This window comes from Ranitomeya imitator, chromosome 2 (genome assembly GCF_032444005.1).
Source record: "Ranitomeya imitator isolate aRanImi1 chromosome 2, aRanImi1.pri, whole genome shotgun sequence".
NCBI lineage: Eukaryota > Metazoa > Chordata > Amphibia > Anura > Dendrobatidae > Ranitomeya > Ranitomeya imitator.
Genome location: NC_091283.1, coordinates 811,504,719 through 811,521,024, shown reverse-complemented (window position 1 = coordinate 811,521,024; position 16,306 = coordinate 811,504,719). Strand labels below are relative to the sequence as shown.

General features: G+C 42.1%; 1 pseudogene; it reads right to left on the bottom strand.

The window, feature by feature from the left end:
- The window catches only part of LOC138667807 (alpha-2-macroglobulin-like protein 1), a 70,667-nt pseudogene that overhangs the window by 6,933 nt on the left and 47,428 nt on the right, over nt 1-16,306 (bottom strand).

The window sequence follows — 16,306 nt, the reverse complement described above, 5'->3', positions numbered from 1 at the left end:
CCCCAGAAGTTTAGATTATTGCAGTTATACATTTAATAGTGTGAGCAAATCTGCTTAAATTCCAATTGGGCAGTCTGCTTTAATTTGGTAAGGAAATTAAATTTGCATCTAATCGAATGTTCCAAAATATTATCTGATAGACCCCAGCGCATAATAAATGCAGCTTGTGAAGAAAAAATGTTCACCTCACCAGTGACTTTCCACCATATGGTTATGTGTTCCGTCCTGCTTCTTCTTCTTTTCTCCGGCGTGTGACAGCGTCTTTGGGCATGTTCACACTCTACTGGGCTTTCTGCACTGTATAGGCCTCTGACATCATGATGAATGTTGTAAAGTCACAATATGCATTGCATGGGCCTAGCCAATGCCATGGGTGGCACACATGTGTCATTATGTCAGGGGCCTATGCAGCGCAAGAAACTACTGCACAAAGTGAAGAGGACATCGCATGCATGAGGAAAGAACGGAGCTTGGCTGTGGCGAAAACAAGATAGGTGAACAGTGAGATATGTATCATATTTTATTTTTAGTCCCTTCCCCAGACTTCTACAATTCAATAAAATGGTGGCTGACATATTGTTGAATTCGCATGAAGAGAATTGCAAAAAAATTCAGGTTCAGGAAATTCAGAGATTTTCTAAAATTCAGAGGGAATTAAGTTCGCTTTGAGCAAATTTTCTCATCTCTACCATTCAATCTACTTAAACTCACGCTACAAAAATGGTGATTTGAAGCTTCGCGGGGAGGCCTCTGGTGCACTGAATTGGTCTTACATCCAGACGGATCATAAAAGAAGCATCATTTCTCTCGGGAGGGACGTTATATTTCAGGAGGGCCTGCAGAATAATGAGCTTTATTAGAAATTACAAAAAAAGAAATAGAAGCAGAAAAAGAACCAAACTTGTATACGTCAAAGGGTTTTTCCCATATTCATAAATCGGTGCTGTTGGATAGGGCTTATAAATACAAGCAATTTTGCAATTTACTACTTGTTTATGAGATAGTAACATTTTTCTTTTGTTTACAGCTTGTTGCCTTTGAGACCGACCTCCCCAGGCAGACCGCAGACCATGTGCAGTGCTTACAGGCTCTTTTCTATTGAGCTTGTAAACACAATGCAAATTTAGCCTTAAAGACTATAGAATAAGAAATGCAGCTCTGGATTTCATTACATACTGAAACTTGGTAAATAAAACGTAATGCAAGATGGCTCAAGCTTTACTATATGACGATTAGTATCAGTAGTGTAAGTAGATTAGAGTAAAAGAAAATCAGAAAATTATACCAAAATATAAATGGTTTATTAATATACATAAAATTACATCAGGCTCTACATTTATGGCCACATAAGTTTAAAAAAAAGTTCAATATATAAAGTGCAAAATGAAGTGTACAAATAATGTATTTAACAGATAATTGACATTTCGCTCACCTGCACATAGACACAACTATTCCCGCTCGATGTTACTGTGTACTCTCCCGGGATGTCTGGGAGTGATGATCTCTGAAGCAGAAGTCGGTTGTCATTTTTCACTCGAAACCGTTCCTGAAACCCCTTGGTTGAAGTCAACGTCACAGTAGAATCTCCCTTGTCATTGAACGTGGCTTCTGCATATAAAGCCAAGGCCTGAAGAGCCACAATAGTGTCCTTTGCAAGTTGGAAAATGCAAAATTATTTTAAGAATGAACTTCAATCTACATCCAATTCTTAAAGGTAAACGGTCTCTTACTGATAGAGATAGCACGAGGTGGGGGGGGGGGGTTGTGCACAGATCTGTAGCGGAGAGAGGGGAAAGTATCTAAAGATTTATGGAGAGCAGAGAAAACAGACTTTAGACAAGGAGGAAAGAGGAAATAAGTGGAATGTTGGACTTGTTCTGATGCAGGAAAGTAAATGAGGTCAACAGAACCTTGGATATACACAGAGCTCAAATTCAGCATGCTTTACAGGGAAGGATATTCCTACAAGAGAAAACACTGACATTTTTGTGGGATTTTCCTTCCCTGTATTACATGCTGAATTTGAAAAATGATCGGACTGCAAATAGCTCTTTAGGGGGTATGAAAATGAATGAATAAAAATTAAAGACTTCACCTCAATGCCATTTTAGTACCTACAGAAAACCACAAACATATGTCAATATCAATGTTTCATGTCAAAAGTGTCCAAACCTTTGAAAGCGATTTGTGCTACAGTAGATCTGTTGTGAAATTAGACATTTGCCCCACAATTATGAGCCGTGAGTGCCCATGACCCCTTTGTTTCCTTAGACCACCTTGAACTATGTATTCATTGGGACATCTTGGGGAGCAGTTTTCTCATGAGATCACCATTTCTGAGTTAGATGATTGGGTTAATAACAACTTTCACTCTGACACGGTGAATTATCTTTCAAAACCGTTTGCCAGCCTTTTTCATTACTCTTATTTTTGACCAGCAGCCCCACATAGAATGAAAGAGATGGTGATCAGGCATTTGACCTGACAGCACAGATTTTTAGGACCTCAAAGATTGTCATTGAGCTATAAATAATTTATAAATAGTTTTGGAAGACTATAAAAAACTTTACCTGAGTAGAAGAAAAGCCTCCAAAGGCATTTTGCTGCTTGCTCAACCAGCTCACAATCTGTGCCGCATGGAACATGTCTTTTGTAGTAGCCGAGAGCAGAGCCAGTAGCACGTAAGACGTCAGTTCCACCTCCGTAGATGAAGCCCGTTGCCAGAAAGGCTCATTAGACACCGGTTGGGGTTTTGGTTGCCAATATAGTTGTCCATCTTTACCAATAGGCATAGTAAAAAAAAAACACATATAAAAAGGCAAATAAGACACACATGAGAGATAATAATAATAATAATAATAATAATTTTTATTTATATAGCGCCAACATATTCCGCAGCGCTTTACAAATTATAGAGGGGACTTGTACAGACAATAGACATTACAGCATAACAGAAATACAGTTCAAAACAGATACCAGGAGGAGTGAGGGCCCTGCTCGCAAGCTTACAAACTATGGGGAAAAGGGGAGACACGAGAGGTGGATGGTAACAATTGCTTTAGTTATTCGGACCAGCTATAGTGTAAGGCTCAGGTGTTCATGTAAAGCTGCATGAACCAGTTAACTGCCTAAGTATGTAGCAGTACAGACACAGAGGGCTAATACTGCATAAAGTGTATGAGAACATGATGCGAGGAACCTTTTTTTTTTTTTTTATTATAAATAGGCCACACAGGGATATTTAGGTTAATGCATTGAGGCGGTAGGCCAGTCTGAACAAATGAGTTTTTAGGGCACGCTTAAAACTGTGGGGATTGGGGATTAATCGTATTAACCTAGGTAGTGCATTCCAAAGAATCGGCGCAGCACGTGTAAAGTCTTGGAGACGGGAGTGGGAGGTTCTGATTATTGAGGATGCTAACCTGAGGTCATTAGCGGAGCGGAGGGCACGGGTAGGGTGGTAGACTGATACCAGGGAGGAGATGTAGGGTGGTGCTGAGCCATGGAGTGCTTTGTGGATGAGGGTAGTAGTTTTGTACTGGATTCTGGAGTGGATGGGTAGCCAGTGTAATGACTGGCACAGGGTAGAGGCATCGGTGTAACGGTTGGTGAGGAATATGATCCTGGCTGCAGCATTCAGGACAGATTGGAGCGGGGAGAGTTTTGCAAGAGGGAGACCGATTAGTAGAGAGTTACAATAGTCCAGACGAGAATGAATAAGTGAAACAGTAAGAGTTTTTGCAGAGTCGAAAGTAAGAAAAGGGCGAATTCTAGAAATGTTTTTGAGATGCAGGTAAGAAGAGCGAGCCAGTGATCGGATGTAGGGGGTGAATGAAAGGTCAGAATCAAGGATGACCCCAAGGCAGCGGGCATGTTGCTTTGGAGTAATGGTGGAACCGCACACGGAGATGGCAATGTCAGGCAAAGGTAGGTTAGTAGAGGGAGAGAACACGAGGAGTTCAGTTTTTGACAGGTTTAGTTTCAGATAGAGGGAGGACATGATGTTAGAGACAGCGGTAAGACAATCACTGGTGTTTTCTAAAAAGGTCGGTGTGATATCAGGAGAAGAAGTGTATAATTGGGTGTCGTCAGCATAGAGATGGTACTGGAAACCAAATCTACTGATTGTTTGTCCAATAGGGGCAGTATACAACGAGAAGAGTAGGGGGCCTAGGACTGATCCTTGAGGAACCCCAACAGTAAGGGGAAGGTGAGAGGAGGAGGAACCAGCAAAACATACAATGAAGGATCGGTCAGAGAGATAGGAGGAGAACCAGGAGAGAACGGTGTCCTTGAGGCCGATGGAGCGGAGCATAGTGAGGAGGAGCTGATGATCCACAGTGTCGAATGCTGCAGAGAGATCCAAGAGAATTAGCATGGAGTAGTGACCATTAGATTTAGCTGTTAGTAGGTCATTAGAGACTTTAATGAGGGCAGTTTCAGTAGAGTGTAAAGAGCGGAAGCCAGATTGAAGAGGGTCGAGAAGAGAGTTATCTGAGAGATAGCGGGTAAGACGGGAGTGGACCAGGCGTTCGAGGAGTTTAGAGATGAAGGGAAGATTAGAGACAGGTCTATAATTAGCGGCACAGTTTTGGTCGAGGGATGGTTTACATTTCACAAAGCTTCAAACATGATGGTGAAAAAACAAATAGAATTTTGTAAACAAAATTGGTTTGTGTAGCCATTTTCTGTGACTTAGGGCTGATATTTTACATGGCCGATTGACATTTTTATTAATATAATTGGTATAATTTGGAGTACATATTATGTTTTGATAGATTTTTATTGCATTATCATGTCAAACCCCCAAAAATATAATTTCTGGCTTTTCAAATTTTTTTTGCTTTATATAATTTAGCGTATAGGTTAGATAATTTTATAGATTGATAGAGCGGACTTTATGGACAGGATGATACTAAATATATTTTTTCATTTATTTTTGTAATGGGAAATGGCGAATAATTCTCAGCCATATCCATTAAAGCATTGGGCCTCCCAATTTAAAGGGAACCTGTCAGGTAAAACAATGCTATTACCTTGTAGACATGGGGTTAATCTGTAAGACTGGTGGACTGTACTACTATGTTCCTACCCCTGAAGACACCAATCCTGTCATGTAGATAATTTCATGTGTTTTAAATATATATATATATACATATATATATATATATATATATATGTATATATATATATATATATATATATATATAAAGAAAAAAGGAAAACAGCACAACAAAAATAAAAAAAGTGGACTTTAATGCCTGAACTTGAGAAAGGATAGTATATCCGAAACGTTGCCACGCCGTTCAGGCATTAAAGTCCACTTTTTTTCATTTTTGTAGTGCTGTTTTCCTTTTTTCTTTTTATATTTGAACCACCTGCAATAGTGGTTTGGAGAGCTTTGCACGTTATTTCAAGGCAGTATTTTGATGCTGTTCCTTTTTTCATCCTATATATATATATATATATATATATATATATATATATATAGTGTCATGTGAAATATGAACTATGTACTGTGGTTTTAGTGTATATTGTGAATAGCCTGTGATATTGCAGTGAACAGCATAGGGTAAGATATAGAGTAGGATCTAAGAATTAAGATAAGGACAATAGCCTTAGTACATACTGTTATAGGATAGTAACTGTAGTTAGCTGAAGGTAGAGTATAAGATACATTTAATGTTTGGGACTAGCCCACAGTGGGAGGAGGTTAGCAAGGTTAGAAAAGGGACTTCCTGATAGATGAGCAGATAGGGAAGTACAGGCAGATAGGGAAGTACAGTAACTAAGTAAAGTTCAAGTTCAGTAGGCTGCTAAGGCCAGCATGTACCTATCATTCAAGGCAGTAGGAGGCCATACTAGAATACCACGTGGACATTCCGGCAAAGTCAGCAGCTCAAGGCATGACACAGGGGCTAAAAGGCGCATGGCTTACTCCGGCACAAGGGGTATATGGATGCAGAACCGTGTGAAGGGAAGGTAACGAATCCTGGGTGCACTGCGGAACTGGGCAGCAAAATACTCTGAGGCTAACGGAGCCATTGGACATAGGGAGAGTGCAGGAGGAACTGATGGTAGGGCTGATGGTGTGATGGTGTGTTGTGCTAAGGAAGTAAGTAATAAAAAGTGTTGTACCCTATTCTACAGTTGTGCTCAAAAGTTTACATTCCCCGGTGTTGCTTTCTTGGCCTTTTTCAGAGAATATGAATAATATCACCAAAACTTTATCTCCACTCATGGTTAGTGGTTTGGTGAAACCATTTATTGTCAATCTACTGTGTTTTCTATTTTTAAATCATAATGACAACCCAAAACACCCAAATGACCCTGATCAAAGTTTACATAACCTAGTGATTTTGGCCTGATAACATGCACAGAAGTTGACACAAATGGGTTTGAATGGCTACTAAAGGTAACATCCTCACCTGTGACCTGTTTGCTTGTAATTAGTGTGTGTGCATAAAAGCTGAGTGAGTTTCTGGGATCCAGACAGACTCTTGCATATTTCGCCCAGCTATTGACATTTCTGGATTGTGAGACAGGGAAGGCAAAAGAATTGCCAACGGATCTACGGAAAAGGTAGTTGAACTGTATAAAACAGGAAATGGATACAACAAATATCCAAGGAATTGATAATGTCAGTCAGCAGCATTCAAACTGTGATTAACAAATGAAAAATCAGGGGCTCTGTAAAAATGAAGCCACAATTAGGTAGACCAACAAAAATGTAGTCCACAACTGCCAGTAAAAATTGTTCGGGATGCAAAGAAAAAAACAAAAATAACATGAACTGAAATACTAGACTCTCTGAAAACTAGCGGTGTGGCTGTTTCAAGATGCACAATAAGGAGGCACTTGAAGAAAAATGGGCCGCATGGTCGTGTCGCCAGATGAAAGCCATTACTACTCAAATGCTACAAAGTATCTCACCTACAGTATGCAAAACAGCACAGAGACAAGCCTCAAAACTTCTGGAACAAAGTAATTTGGAGTGATAAGACCAAAATTGAACTTTTTGGCAAAAACCATAAGTGTTACATTTGGAGAGAGGTCAACAAGTCCTATGATGAAAGGAACATCATTCCTACTATAAAGCACGGAGGTGGATCACTGATGTTTTGGGGATGTATGAGCTACAAAGGCACAGGAAACTTGGTCAATGTTGATGGAAAGATGAATGCAGCAGATTATCAGCAAGTACTGGTGGTAAATTTGCAATCATCAGCCTGGAAGCCGCACATGGGATGTACTTGGACGTTCCAACATGGCAACGATCCAAAACACAAGGCCAACTTGACCTGTCATTGGCTATGGCAGAACAAAGTGAATGTCCTGGAGTGGCCATCTCAGTCTCCTGACCTCAATATCATTGAGCCACTCTGGGGAGATCTCAAGCGCGCAGTTCATGCTAGACAGCCTAGAAATTTACAGGAACTGGAGGCTTTTTGCCAAGAAGAGTGAGCAGCTTTACCGTCTGAGAAAATAAAGAACCTCATCCACAACTACCACAAAAGACTTCAAGCTGTCATTGATATTAGCGGGGGCAATACATGGTATTAAGAGATGGGGTATGTGAACTTTTGATCAGGGTCGCTTGGATGTTTTGGGTTGTAATTATGATTTAAAAAGAGAAAACACAGTAGTTTGACAATAAATGGCTTCACCCAACCACTTACCATGAGTGGAGAAAAAGTTTTGGTGTTATCATTCATATTCTCTGAAAAAAGGCCAAGAAAGCAAAAATTCTGCCAGGGTATGTAAACTTTTGAACACAACTGTATATGTCGCAATCTGATGAACTTACATAGTAACATAGTAAAGCCGAAAAAAGACATTTGTCCATCCAGTTCAGCCTATATTCCATCATAATAAATCCCCCGATCTACGTCCTTCTACAGAACCTAATAATTGTATGATACAATATTGTTCTTCTCCAGGAAGACATCCAGGCCTCTCTTGAACCCCTCGACTGAGTTCGCCATCACCACCTCCTCAGGCAAGCAATTCCAGATTCTCACTGCCCTAACAGTAAAGAATCCTCTTCTATGTTGGTGGAAAAACCTTCTCTCCTCCAGACGCAAAGAATGCCCCCTTGTGCCCGTCACCTTCCTTGGTATAAACAGATCTTCAGCGAGATATTTGTATTGTCCCCTTATATACTTATACATGGTTATTAGATCGCCCCTCAGTCGTCTTTTTTCTAGACTAAATAATCCTAATTTCGCTAATCTATCTGGGTATTGTAGTTCTCCCATCCCCTTTATTAATTTTGTTGCCCTCCTTTGTACTCTCTCTAGTTCCATTATATCCTTCCTGAGCACCGGTGCCCAAAACTGGACACAGTACTCCATGTGCGGTCTAACTAGGGATTTGTACAGAGGCAATATAATGCTCTCATCATGTGTATCCAGACCTTGTAACTTGAGCTGTCCAATAAACTATTGTTTCTTTAAATGAACTTGGTGTTCCCTGAGTTGTGTGTGGCGGCTCTAGAAGATGGAGGCCTGAAGACCTGCGACCTATAAGTCAGTGTGATGCATCCCACACCTGACAGCACACTGGGACACGATTTTCCTGTAAAGTGCCAGGGTGTGATGGAGCAGTATCTCAGTCTTGGTGTCATGCTCATGCCCTGACTGGTGGGCATGAGCTTGGGGGGTTTGGGCCCCACTGTGCCACGAACCAGACTACCCTAGAAGGGGCGTGACTATGACAGCTGCCTTGGTCTTCACTGGAGCCTCTGATGGTGAGGTCAGGCTTGTCCGGCAGGCAGCTGCCAGGTGCTACTCCAGAGTGGTGTCTGGCTGTGGCTGCTGATCCCACTTGGGAAACAGGAACACCAGGATTGGTGCGGGCATCAGGCAGGACTAGCAGATGAGCACAGATGAAACTCAGACGAGTAGCCTGGCACGGCTGAGACACAGAGCTGGCAGAGACACAGGACTGGCAGGAATGGCAGAGACACAGGGCTGGCAGGCATGGCAGAGACACAGGGCTCGCAGGTACAGCAGAGACACGGGGCTGGCAGGCACGGCAGAGACACAGGGCTGGCAGGCACGGCAGAGACACAGGGCTGGGAGGCACGGCAGAGACACAGAGCTGGCAGGTACGACAGAGACACAGGGCTGGCAGGTACGGCAGAGACACAGGGCTGGCAGGTATGGCAGAGACACAGGGCTGGCAGGTACGGCAGAGACACAGGGCATGTTGGAGTGGTGTATGAAGGAACAGGTAGGGACCTGTTCACACAGGAGGTGACGGTAAGGAAACAAGCAGGAAGGAATGAAGCATGAAGGAACAGGTTGGGACCTGTTCGCACAGGAGATGCAGGTACGGAAACAAGCCAGAAGGAAAAGAGTATGAAGGAACAAGTTGGGACCTGTTCACACAGGAAGAGAACCGCAAGGCTGCAGATAGGAGCGGTAGAGTAGCAAGAGATAGCGCATCAACAAAAGTTAAGCAGAGCGGACCTGTGAGGAATGCGGAGAGGAGGTCAGGCAAGAGATTACTGCAGCAGCAGAAGCAAAGCAGAGCGGAACCACAAGGAATGCGGAGGAGAGCTGCAGCAAGAGATTTCTGCAGCAGCAGGAGCGGAGCAGAGTTGAACGGAGCAGAACCACAGGAGTGCGGAGCAGAGGCAAAGCCGCAGAGAGACAAGGGTAGAACCACAAAGTGCAGAGCCAAGAGCAGAGTGAAGGCACAGAGTACAGAGCCAAGAGCAGAGTGAAGGCACAGAGTGCAGAGCCAAGAGCCAAGAGCAAAGCAAAGGCACAGAGTGCAGAGACAAGAGCAAAGCAAGGTCGCAGAGTGCGGAGCCAAGAGCAGAGCAGAGAGGCTCTGCAGGGAAAGAAACCACAGACAGGGAGACAGAGATAGGACAAAGTTCAGACAAGGCAATGGAACAAGGCAAGGTACAAGAGCAAAGACACAGGGGCCAGGATATTCAGCTTCCTGGAGGGCAGACAAACAAGATACAAGGCAAAGCAAGGAGAACAGCCTTCAGAGAAGGCAAGACACAGAGCAAGGCTTGGCAGCTCAGAAGCAAAACACAAACTGAGCTAACACATTGCACAGGCCTAGTCCACTGGGTGGAGCTGCACTAAATACTGGAGGCCTCTTGGTAATTGGTCAGGAACAGATTAGACAGGTGCACCTGATTCCTATAAGAACCAGAGAGTTCAGGCGCCGCCCCCCTATGCACACAGCCAGGAAGCATGCAGAGAGCAGAGGCACAGATTATGGAGCTGGCAAGAAACAGAAACCACAACATGACCTGGAGCAGCGAGTAAAATAGTGTGAGAGATGAGAGGCCATGTCGTGATGCCAGCAGAGTTGTTACACTTGGCTACCGCTCGCTGTCACTTTACAAATCTGAAGGTTAATACTTCTGAAGCCATGCAGCGCCCACACTGAGATCCTCACTGCCAGGAGGAAATTACCTTTATTCAACCTGGAAACCTCAGGCTTTCAATCATAGGGGTGCGGCCGGCACGGCTTGAGTCACCACTCTGTGTATAGAGTGGTGGCTGTACCAACGTTCCCGGCACTGAATGACAACCCCTCTAATGCTGTCAGTCAGTGTCGATACGTGGTTTCAGCCACCAATCACTATGTATTGATCAGTGACAAAAACCACGAGAGCCGTACCCCTATGACTTAGAGCCCGAGCTTATTTCCTCCCAGTAGCGGGGCTCTCAGTGCGGGCACTGGGCAGCTTCAGAACAATTTTAACCTGCAGGTTAACCCCATATCTACAGATTAATAGCTTTTTTTACATGACAAGCTCCCTTTAAATTTACATAAACTACCTTTAAGCTGGTTAGTGCTAGTTACAGCTGTATTACCAAGCCACACTGCTGCCGCAACTGCTGGGATCAGAGATAACTCTGATTCCAGCAATTTGTCCCTTTTAAATGTCAATATCAACTGCATCTACAGAACTTACGGTGTTTGACAGAGAGGGGTGCTCCATGCAACACCTTCACAGCACACAGATGGGTTATTATTATAGTGAGGCCTACCTATTAGGATCTGGAGCCACATGTGGCTCAGGGGTCCATGATGTGTGGCTCGTGGCTGTCTTCATTATCACAGGTCTAACAAATAGCTGTGAAGCGCAGATTTCCAGATGGTAAGTTTTTTGAGTAGTTCAGCACTAAAGAGCAGATCTGGATGTCTAATACTTGCCTTGGGAGTTTAGAGATAATTTAAGTATTGTTAGCTGGAGACAGGATGATGAATAGGTGCTTGAAGCTGTATGCGACAGTGTGGTGGGAGCCCCTGTATAAAGGCTTGATGTGTGCATACTAAATGTGAGTATTGTGAGAACTATTGGATGTACGTATACTGCCTCGGTGTGATTTCTGTTTAAAAGTCATGATGCCAGTAATGGGGGCTCTGGTTGTCAATATTGTGAGGGGTGCTGGAGCTGGATGTGGCTCAGGACCCTCTGTCAGAGCTGAATGTAGCTCTCAAGATCAGAAAAGTTGGGGACCACTGTATTTGGCCAAGACAGTGACATGAGGTAGGTGCTTCAACTATTCAAAAATTGCCACCAGACGTACCTTTTTTCACAGCTTTCTGCTCCAGTTTGTCCAATAAGATCTTCCTGTAATAAGTGTCTCCATATAATGTGAAAGCATATGCAAGCAAGGCTTGGGTGTACATATTATTCACATTCAAAGCTAATTGTTGCAAGCAAAAAATTGAATCTCTAACAAGAGGGTCCTGGAAGACAAAGGCACTCAATTAAAAACAGTTTTTTCCAATTAGCTGCAGTAAAAAGACAAATAACAAACTATCGAGAACTGATTCAGAGTTTCACTTCCTGGCAGAAAATTCAAAGTTTTTTGTCTGTAACTGAGTCTATATCTGTCAGACCAGAAATGATAAGATTTTCATTTTTTTTTTGCTTAGGGGTATCTATTGGCCCCATTAGGAGCTCAACATTAACAGTAGAAGGAGCGTGTGTTTTTAGTGAGCAATTTAATCAAGATCTGAAAGATACAAAGAAAACCTCCCACAAAAATACACTGGAAATTAATAAGTACGGTAAGTACTTCTTCCCTTAATCACCTTCTTTCTACTCCTATTTTGTTCCATATTAATGAATGAATGAATTAAATAATTAAAACTAAGAAACCTATTTGTGTCTTAGGAACTCAATTACACCCCTTCTCCCTCTCACTGTCTTCTGTGTGTTGGTAAGACAACTGGCTGCAGCAGAAGTCTTCCCTCTGCCTTGTATGCAGTTGGACAAGATCTGATAAGCTTCACCCCTTGGCTTAGGTTCACATTGCGTTAGTGCAATCTGTTAAGCGCATACGCTAACGGAATGCGCTAACGCAATGTGCAAAAAGGGACTGCGTTTAGCGATCCCGCAAGCAGCAAGCAAGATGCAAGCAGCGTTCGAGGTCCGTCAGAAACTAACGGAACATCGCTAACGCATGCCAAAAATGGCATGCGTTAGCGATCCGTTAGTTACATTGCAGTCAATGGGTGCACTAACGGATCCGTTACATTGCGTTAGTGGCTCTATGTAACGGATTCCGTTAGCGTACTGCCACTAACGCAATGTGAACCTAAGGGAATCAGGCATCAGCTGATCAGTAACAAAGAGTGATCAACCTATACCTAAAGGAAGTGTGCAACATGGAGAACATCATCTATGATAGTTATAATAGTAGCAACAACAATGTAGTGAATATCAAGTTCTGCTTTTCCTTCTTTCTCTTCGTAGTGAAGGTTTATCTGAAAAGTCTGAAAAATGTTCAATCATTTTCACTCCTTTCAGCAACATAACTGACTCTATTGCAAATCTTGCCATGAGCATCAAGTAAAGCCCAACTGCTAGCATTTTTATTCAATATTGTATGATTGTTTCTGTTAACACAGATGTCTAATGGAGGTCTAACTCTTGAGATCCTTCTTGGAAAAATGAATCTTGGGAAATTGCCCAGTGTACAATCCTCTAAGAGCAGCCCTGCAAGTGCACTTTGCATCACCGTGACACAAGATCTAAAAATGTACATGTTACACTAATCCATACTCCATTCGTGCAGTTGATTACTTACTTGTGGAGATTTGCCTGCCTCCAGCAGTGCTATTGTAACATAAGTGGAAAGGGACACATCGTCTTCAACACCCCCCTGTAACATCAGTATTATTTCAGCATAAGAACCGAGGACATAGTGATATGTGGATATATAATCTCTCTTAATTCCTAAAAACATGTAATACAGTGAAGTACCTTCTTCCACTTAAGTCCACAGTGTTGGCACACATGGCAAAATGGAACCGACTCAAGGGTCATAACTTAAGTCAATCTTTTTCTCCCACAGAAATGAAAATTAAAACGAAAGTCACAAAAAGGAATTAAAATTCAAGAATTAACACAGCAAAAAAGAGCGTGCCGTGAGCGGCACGGTGGCGCAGTGGTTAGCACAGCAGCCTTGCAGCGCTGGAGTCCTGGGTTCAAACCCCACCAAGGACAACATCTGCAAAGAGTTTGTATGTTCTCTCAGTGTTTGCGTGGGTTTCCTCCGGGTTCTCCGGTTTCCTCCCACATTTCAAAGACATACTGATAGGGAATTTAGATTGTGAGCCCCAACGGGGACAGCAATGATAATGTGTGCAAAACTGTAAAGCGCTGCGGAATATGTTAGCGCTATATAAAAAAATAAAATAAAGATTAAAAAAGATTAAAGCAACAGTATTTATTAGCCCAGGATGGAGCAAACCCACAAAATAAAGATGGCGGCAACACGAGCAAAATACTGATGAGACAACTACTCACAACCTACCAGTTCATGGAGGAGGTGATTGGTTAGTATTAAAACTGCACAGAAAAAAGTCTTGTCTGATCATACCTTCATGGACGTTTGGAACAGTTTGCCCACATTTCGGAAGCAGCCGGTATAAAATCGGTTTCTTGTTAACCAAGCATAGGAGGTGCTGATCTGAGCTTCATCAATAAAAATGTGAGGTTTTGATTTACTGAACGTCTTCACAACAAAAGCAGTCAGCCTTAAAAAATCAAAGATGATGGTAAGTGATTGCTATTAGAGCTGCTCTTACATTTGGTGCCCCATGCCCTGTAGGTGCCCCCACATATTGTTTACTGTTATACAGTATACAAGCAATAATGCAGTTTCTAATATCAATGACGTCACCAGCAAATTGTTAAAAATAATTGTTAGCACTGTCACACAATGACAAAGTAAGCACCACAGCACCACGCTCATGTAATACTAACATACACTGTGGTGACCACTAGTATTATGAAATGTGCTCATTTTACACCCCAAGAGCCAGGATGTCAGTTAAGTTGGGTAATGCCTTACAATGGATGATGCCTTGTAGAAACCTTCTTGTTGTGCCCAATTATAAGTTATATTTGGTGCCCATACCAAATATTGACTAAATAATCTTTCTATATAGAAGCATAAACAATAATATATTACAATAGCGCAACCACTGTAATATAAGCACAGCGCCATTATAGCAGTGCCCTATAGACAGCAGAATTAGTGTTATACGATGTAGATATGAAACCACAATAGCAAAAAGGTTGTATGCCGCTAACAAGGGCTTTAACCTGTTGAGGACACACACCTCTAAGACTTGCCAGTCATCCATTCAGCTTTATGAATTTTCAAGTATTCCAGAATACTCACCACATATTTCCTTCAGGGTCATCTTTACCATATGCACTGTAGGATCCGTCATCACGTTTATACCGCAGCTGCCTCTGGTACCCTGAAAAACAACAAGTATATTCCAGGAAATCGCAAATAAAACAAAGCATTTTTCTTTCTTAAATTTGTGGTGAACTTGTCCTACCCTAGTAGGCTTACCAGGAGTCTAAGACATTCATACATTCTCTCTCTGTCATTCTGCAACAAAACTGATGTCACCCTAGCATCAGCACACATCTTCGAACCCATGGATCCCCAATCTGTGGCTCAGGAGCCACATGTGGCTCGCGGGCCTTTGATGCGTGGCTCGCGGCTGTCTGGCAGCTTGGAACATTATCATCAAATGGTGCCATTTGTGAGAATCCCAGTGCAGAAGAGCAGATCTGGAGGTGCTTATTGGGTTGGAGGGATAAATTAAGTACTGCAAGTGCTACGCTGGAGATAGAGCAGATGCTTGATGCTGGAAGTGATTGTGTGGTGGGAGAACTAGATACGTGGATACCAAATGGGGGTGCAGTGTGAACCCTTGGATGCAAGTTTTCTTCCTCAGAGTGTTTTCTGTTGGGAATCTTACAGTAGGCTGTCATTATACCGATAATGGAGGCTCTGGGTATCACTAGAGTGGGGGAAGTGGGAGCAAGATGTTATTAATCGAGGGGATTCTGGTTGTGACTCTCAACCCTCTTTGATCTGAAAGTGGCTCTCAAGTTAAGAAATATTGGGGACCTTGGCCATAATGTATAGTCAAGACTAAGAAAATTTTTTATAACTGCTTGTGGCTTCATGGGTTGGACTTCCCTAACCTATTCTCGTCTACACATTGTCTGTGACTATATCGATGAGATCTGAGCCAGTAAGTGATGTAATTTAATTCAAAGCTATAAGACAAGTGAACAAAAATTGGAGGAGAAGGAAGAACTGTCTTCAGTCGTGCAACACAAGAACACAAGTCATAATCAGATCTGTAACTCAACTCAAAGTGATGAACTATGAAGTACTTCTTGTCTCACCATTCTTCATGAAGTTGGTAGCTTTACTCTTAATTTCACTGCTCAGCTGATTAGTCTTTTCCAGATATTGCAGTACAAAAATATTTGGGGCAAAGCGAACCATGTTTTGTTCACCGCAACCAAAAGGCATGGTCAGAAGATTGTCTAAGTGCTCGAGGGTTGTACCCATCATATCTCCTGTAGGAAAAAAATAATCAACAGTGACCAAAATATATTAAAACTAATAGAAAGTGTGTATTATGGAAACATTCAAAAAGTAAATTAGAAAATGTATAATTCAGTTTTAGGGAAGAAAGAAAATATATGGTTCATTTTTAGAAGCAAAGTATAAAACAAAGATTAGAACCTGCGTTGCCAACAATCCTGAAATTCTAGCACAGTCTGTAAAAATAGAGCACTTTTATGCCCTGTCCACAAAAAAAAATTGATGGAGTCCGTGTAGAAATATATGAAGAGTATTCTGACTGTAAATATTACCATTTAACAGTTCATATAGAATGCAGCTGATATCTTAATGATGATAATGATTTATAATGGTTTTACAATGTGTCCTTAAAAAATATTGTCTGCTCATGATTTTTGGATAAGATGTCCAGA